The 7,161-nt window shown below is 42.9% G+C and overlaps 1 non-coding gene across 1 annotated transcript; it reads left to right on the top strand.

Annotated features, from left to right (window-relative positions):
* Nucleotides 1-2,911: 2,911 nt before the first annotated feature.
* Nucleotides 2,912-2,983, top strand: trnap-agg (transfer RNA proline (anticodon AGG)). Its single transcript has one exon. It is a non-coding gene; the product is annotated as a tRNA-Pro (tRNA).
* The last annotated feature ends 4,178 nt before the right edge of the window (nt 2,984-7,161 follow it).

Raw genomic sequence — 7,161 nt, 5'->3', positions numbered from 1 at the left:
GGCGCTACAACATGGAGATCAAGCTGATGCCCATGTAGAAAGCTCTCCCTCTTCACGCATCTGAAGAATCCAAAGGAACAAAAGAGACTGATACAGTTTGGCACCAGCAGCATCACAGGAGTTGCCAGTCAGCGTTGAACTCAACGTAGGACTGCCTTAGGGACTCCAGCTCCAGATTTTTCCTCAGGGTTTACTCCCAAAGCCCTCCGCATTAGTGAGTATTCTGGAAAGCCAGCAAAGGCTTAAGAACAGAATTTCCCTTCTCCTAGATAAGCTGAAGCAACTGGTTTTAAAGCATCAGTAACCTGCCTTTACCCCTGCTCCTGTCAGTAGAAACAGTTCCACTGGACAAAGTAGATAAGCCACACATGAGGGCCAGGAACTGCACTTGGTTGTCAGAGTCTAATGTACTGTATAAGTGACATATACAACTAATTTCAATTTTTAAACTTTTCTCACTGGAGTGTGGGAGAACAATGGGTGATCATATGGAGATGTAAAAAATCATGAGGGGAATGGTTAATGTGCACAGTCTTTTTGCCAGGTATGGGGAATCATTGAGAGGGCAGACTGTCTGTTTAAGGTGTAAAGAGGGAGGGGGAGTGAATTAATAGGAACTAGAGAAACAACCAATTTCCCCAAGGGATGGTCAGTATATGGAATCAGCTGCCGGCAGAAGTGGTTGATACAGCTACACTGACAATATGTAAAAGGTATTTGGACAGGTACGTGAATAGGAAAGGTTTAGCTGGAAGTGGACCAAATGGCGTCAAGATAGGACTCTTAGTTGCTATGGACCAGTTGGGCAAAACGTCTTGTTTCTGTGCTGTGTGGACCTATAATTATATAACAGTCAGACAAAACATGCCCCTTCAAGTTTCAAGGTTCAAGATTGTTGAACATCATTTGCAGTACACAAGTGTAAAGGAAAATGTTACCAACAGTGGCGGTTGCAGCCCAGTGAATCACAGGTAAAGCACCCCCACCATTGAGCACATCTACATGGAGCATTGTTATCCAGGAAAGCAGTATCCATCAGCAGGTACCCTCACCACCCAGGTCACACTCTCTTCTAGCTGCTACCATTAGGAAGAAGGTACAGGAGCCTCAGGACTCACACCACTTGATTTTGAAACAGTTATCACCCCTCAAACGTCAGGCTTGAACCAAAAGGGATAACTTCACTCACTCTATCACTAAAATGTTCACACAACCAATGAACTCACTTTCAAGGGCTCTAATGTTCTCAATGTTTATTGTTTATTTATTTATTGTTATTATTTCTTCTTTCTCTTTGTATTTGCAGAGTTTGTTGCCCTTAGGACTCTAGTTGAACACCTAATTTGGTGTGGTCTTTCATTGATTCTATTATAGTTATTATTCTATGCCTAAAAGAAAATGAATCTCAGGGTTGAATATGGTGACGTCACTGCAACTTGATAATAAAATTACTTTGAACTTTGAACTGAAAGGAACACAAAATAATTGTTATTCTGGATCCAATACAACGCAAAACACAGTAAAATTATACGTGCAATAATAAAAACACACAATAAGTACACATAAATACATAAGCTTGGTTGTGCATAAAGTGATGCTAGGCATGTTTATAAGGCCACTCTGACAGGAAGTGGTAAAGTAGTGGTCATGCTGGGAAATGTGGAAGGGTGGATTGTTGGTGCCCTAAGCAATCATTACATTCCTCTCTACCTTCCTGGTTTCCAATTCCATTAAACATCCCAGCTTCGTCCAAATAATTTCAATTTGTCAGGATTGATATTATTCATCAAGCAAAGCCACGACCTCCCTAAGGGCAAATGCCCATTATCTGCACTGTGTACACTACAGGTCCATGTTTCATTATAAAACGAACATTGCACAGTGTGTAAGTTAGTCTTTCAGAGAGCTCAGAACAAATCCCAATGAAGTGTAATAGGTAATGTATGACCTTTGTGGTGGGTTTTGTCAGAGATTTCTTTTCTCTTGTTGCTGTAAATGTCAAATGCATTGATCCACAACGTAGAAACAAGATCAAATGATGATAGTTTCCAACTGTGGACCTGTTGAATTCTGCTTGTGCCTTCACAGGTCATTACTTCAGCAGAGAGCTGGAGGGTTCTCCCTGATTGTATGTTGCCCCCTAAACTAACATCAGTAATATTCCCCTCACCCTTCCATCTTCTTCAATTCTCCACTCTGACCTCTTATCTTCTTTTCACCTGACTGTTACCTCCCCCCAGTGCCCTTCCTTCTTCCTTTTTTCCCATGGTTCAGTCTCCTCTCATCAGATTCCTTCTTCTTCAGCCCTTTTACGTTTCCACCTATCACCTCCAAGCTTTTTACTTCTTTCCTCCTCCCCTGCCCACCTGGCCTCACCCACCACCTTCTAGCTTGTCCTCCTTGCTTCCCCTCGCCAGCTTATTCTGGCATTCTCCGCCTTTTCCCCACACCTGCAGGAGGATCCCAGCCTGAAACATCAACTGTTTATTCACTTCAGGTCAACAGCTGAGATCAACCAGCATTTTGTGTGTGTTGCTCAGTATAAAGTATGGTGCCATTGGGTTCACTGTCCACTTCCCTAAACTCAGACGAAGATTTTAATCCCTATCCGATAAAGGTACTACGGGTACCCTCACTATAGGAGGTTATAGTGTATCCACCAACTTCTCAAGGACTAGTTTATTGTATAGTCTCCGTGGTGAGATCCAGTGCTTGAGTGATAAGGCACTCCCTCCCTACCATGGAGGAGGTACTTCCCACTAACAAAATAGATAAACACAGTTACTTCATTTTAATGATGTAACATGTTTACATTTAGACAGATAGTTTTCAGCACACATGTAACACTCACAGAGGATTTCCACATTTCAGAAGATTTACAAGCTTCAAGGGATTTTTTTCAAACAGAGCTGGCTCGTTGGTCTAGGGGTATGATTCTCGCTTAGGGTGCGAGAGGTCCCGGGTTCAAATCCCGGATGAGCCCATGTTTTAAGCATGATGCTATTATAGTGTATTTCATCAGTAAGATAGTTTGATCCATTAATAGGTTAGCTGGTTATTGTAAATTGTTCCGCGCAGTATTGCTAAATAAATACAATACTATAGCAATTATTAATATAGCAGATCTGCTGATTCTGATAAGGGTCTCTGTTGTGGACAGGGAGAGGGGAATCATGGTTGGGAAAAGGGGAAGGAAGGGAGGGAGGGAGGGAGGGAGGAAGGAGTAGCACCAAAGACAGAAGTTCTTCAATGATCAATAAACCAAGTGTTTGAAATCAAATGACCTTGCCTGGTGGCTCAGGGCTGGGTGTGTCTGCACCTGCACCACCTCCACCCCTGGCTCTCGTTGTCTGTCCCCTGTCCCACAGCCCTCCTGCTTGTCATTCCCGCCAGATTTACAAATTCATTCTCCACTCCATATTGACAAATACAGTACTGTACAAAAGTCTTAGGCACCCTAGCTATATGTGCCTAAGTCTTTTTGCACAGTCCTGTCAACAAATAGGTACAATTCTTATGAACTAAAAGAATTTACCAACGGGTTGCAGACAAGCATGTTACCCATTTCAAAAACGGCTGAGAAATGAACCATTGTTCTTCTTTCTGTCACCTCATCTTTTTGACATTCTCCTTGTCATTACTAATAATCTCCAATCGCCTTCCAACATTCATGCTGTTTTGCTACTAGTTTGTATTATTTGCCTGTAATGTTCCACATCATGTGACAAGGTTCCACACAGAAGGCTTATTCAGAAAGTCAGAAAGCATGGGATTCAGGGAAATTTGGCCAGGTGGATTCAGAATTGGCTTGCCTGCAGAAAGCAGAGGGTCATGGTGGAGGGAGTACGTTCAGATTGGAGGGTTGTGACTAGTGGTGTCCCATAAGGATCCATTCTGGGACCCCTACCTTTCGTGTTTTCTACTAACGACCTGGATGTGGGGGTAGAAGGGTGGGTTGGCAAGTTTGCAGATGACACAAAGGACGGTGGTGTTGTGAATAGTGTAGAGGATTGTCGAAGATTGCAGAGAGACATTGATAGGATGCAGAAGTGGGCTGAGAAGTGGCAAATGGTGTTCAACCCGGAGAAGTGTGAGGTGGTACACTTTGGAAGGACAAACTCCAAGGCAGAGTACAAAGTAAATGGCAGGATACTTGGTAGTGTGGAGGAGCAGAGGGATCTGGGGGAACATGTCCACAGATCCCTGAAAGTTGCCTCACAGGTAGGTAGGGTAGTTAAGAAAGCTTATGGAGTGTTAGCTTTCCTAATTCGAGGGATAGAGTTTAAGAGACGCGATGTAATGATGTAGCTCTATAAAACTCTGGTTAGGCCACACTTGGAGTACTGTGCCCAGTTCTGGTTCACTATAGGAAAGATGTGGAAGCATTGGAAAGGGTACAGAGGAGATTTACCAGAATTCTGCCTGGTTTAGGGAGTATGCATTATGATAAGAGATTAAGTGAGCTAGGGCTTTACTCTTTGGAGAGAAGGAGGATGAGAGGAGACATGATAGAGGTATACAAGATATTAAGAGGAATAGATAGAGTGCCTCTTCTCCAGGACACCATTGTTCAATACAAGAGGACATGGCTTTAAGGTAAGGGGTGGGAAGTTCAAGGGGGATATTAGAGGAAGGATTTTACTCAGAGAGTGGTTGGTGCATGGAATACACTGCCTGGGTCTGTGGTGGAGGCAGATACACTTAAGAAATTCAAAAGACTGCTAGACAGGTATATGGAGGAATTTAAGGTGGGGGGGGGATATATGGGAGGCAGGGTTTGAGGGTCGGCATAACATTGTGGGCTGAAGGGCCTGTAATGTGCTGTACTATTCTATGTTCTATGTTTCTCAGATATCTTTGCTGGGACAACGTAATTCATACAGAAGTTCTACAAGTTTCTGGGGATGGAGATCCCACACACCCAAATTTAAAGTCAAGAAGGCTAGGATAAAAATATATCCCAACCATTGATAGCTGAGCTATGCTTATGCCCATGCTTAATGTGCTAAGTGACATAACCCCATTGACTGATGCAGACAGGAAGACTCATGGACATTTCACTTTGCAAACTATATATCTTGAGCAGCCATCACCTGCTGTGGGTCAGCAACCCGTGCAGTGTAAAGAATATTATTTGCATAGCTGTGCTTTTAACTTCAAACTGATTGCTGCTTGCCATTTATTTTAAAAACTGAAGGCTGATTCTTGTTTACAAAAAAATAGCTGAACAAAGAATATTAGTAAGAATTTTAACTTTGTCAGAAGCAATTCTGACCCTTTGGAAAGGTTATAAGACCATAAAAACATGAGGTATAGGAGTAGATTTAGGCCATTTGGCCCATCGAGTCTTCACCATTTCATCATGGCTGAGCCAATTCCCTCTCAACCCCAATCTCCTGTAACCATTCATGCCATGACTAATCAAGAATATATCATTGTCTGACTTAAATATACCCAATGACTTGACCCCCACAGCCACCTGTGGCTACAAATTTGATGATTCACCTCTCTCTAGCTAAGGAAATTCCTCCTCTTCTTCGTTTAAAAATGGATGTCACCTTATTCTGAGGCTGTGTCCTCTTGTCCTAGACTCCCCACCAAAGGGAACATCCTCTCTATGTCCATTCTAACGAGGCTTTTCAGTATCTGATAGGTTTTAAGGAGATCATACTGCTGTGCTAGAATTCTAAGTTTAGCAAAGGCCTTTCAGGCCCTGGAAAGTGAATAGCTATCACATAAGGATGAACTGATTCCTATCACATTACTCTCTAGCAGATTCTACTGTGCACCAATTCACTGTTGCATATCAGAAATTTCTTGCTTTATGACAACAGTACAGTGGAAAGACATAAAGCCCTCTGTTGGTCAGGATTGACCAAAGATATTGCTTCCTAGCTGTCAATGTGGTACGCAAACCAGTACACAATTTAGGGTATTACAATGTGGAGAGCAAGCTGTTGCCCATGTAGCAGGCAAACGCCTCTCCATGCTGCTTATGAATCCAAAGAAACAGGAAAGGCGGATAATAGTGCTGAGATGAGGTCGCTGCTTTACAAACAGAGGCAAGGTGTAGTGAGGAGAGGCCACTCATATAACAAAATTGCAGTCAGCAGGATGAGCTGCAATGTTAAATGCAAACTAAATCAAAAAGGGTTAATACAGGACTGAAGGTGCTACATTTAAATGCACTCACTATACAGAATGAAGTAGATGAACTTGCAGCGCAGTTGCAGATTGGCAGGTATGATGTTGTAGGCATCACTGAATCATGGCTGAAGGAAGATTATAGCTGGGAGCTTAATGTTCAAGGATACACATTGTATGGAAAGGACAGGCAGGAAGGCAGAGAGAATAGGGTTGCCCTGTTGGTAAAACATGAAATCAAATAATTAGAAAGAGGTGTTATAAGGTCAGAAGGTGTTGAATTATTGTGGATAGAGCTAAGGAACTACGAAGTTAAAATGACCGTGATGAGAGTTGTACACAGTAGTGAGGATGTGGTCTACAGATGACAATGGGAAATAGAAATGCATGCGAAAAGAGCAACATTACAATAGTCATAGGGGAGTTCAGGGAAATCAGGTTGGTGCTGGATTACAGGAGGGAGAATTTCTAATGTGTTTAGAGAGCCTAACGCCGGCTGGTGGCGTAGTGGCATCAGCACTGGACTTCAGAGCGAAGGCTCCCTTGCACGCTTTCCATCCGTGCTGGGTTGAGCGTCGAGCTAGCAACTCGACAATAGCTAACAATTAAAAATAAGAAAGCCTGCTAAAAAAAAAAATGCCGTCACAATGGCATCGCAATAACTTCTTCTTTGAGCCATGATTTCTTCTTCTTAGAGAACCTAAGGAACCCTTTGGGGAAAGTGATTATAATACAATCAAATCGATCGAATCCACCCTGAAATTTGAGAAGGAGAAGCTAAAGTCAGATACATCAGTATTACAGTGGAGTAAAGTGTCATGGTCCTGGCCTGCATTTCCCACCTTTTCCCTTTCCTCCCTAATTGGTCCTTAATCCCCACACTTGATTCCCAATCTTTCCCAATTCCTCTCAAGCACCAGTACCTGGTTTCCATTAGCCACCGGAGGATAGGACCCCGACAGCTCCGGTCAGCCCTTGCCAGATTGATGGTTGACTCTCAGAAAGAGAGGAACCTTA

Source organism: Hypanus sabinus, chromosome 3, assembly GCF_030144855.1.
Source record: "Hypanus sabinus isolate sHypSab1 chromosome 3, sHypSab1.hap1, whole genome shotgun sequence".
Lineage (NCBI taxonomy): Eukaryota > Metazoa > Chordata > Chondrichthyes > Myliobatiformes > Dasyatidae > Hypanus > Hypanus sabinus.
Note: the sequence above shows the minus strand (reverse complement) of the source record. Positions and strands in the feature narration are given on the sequence as shown.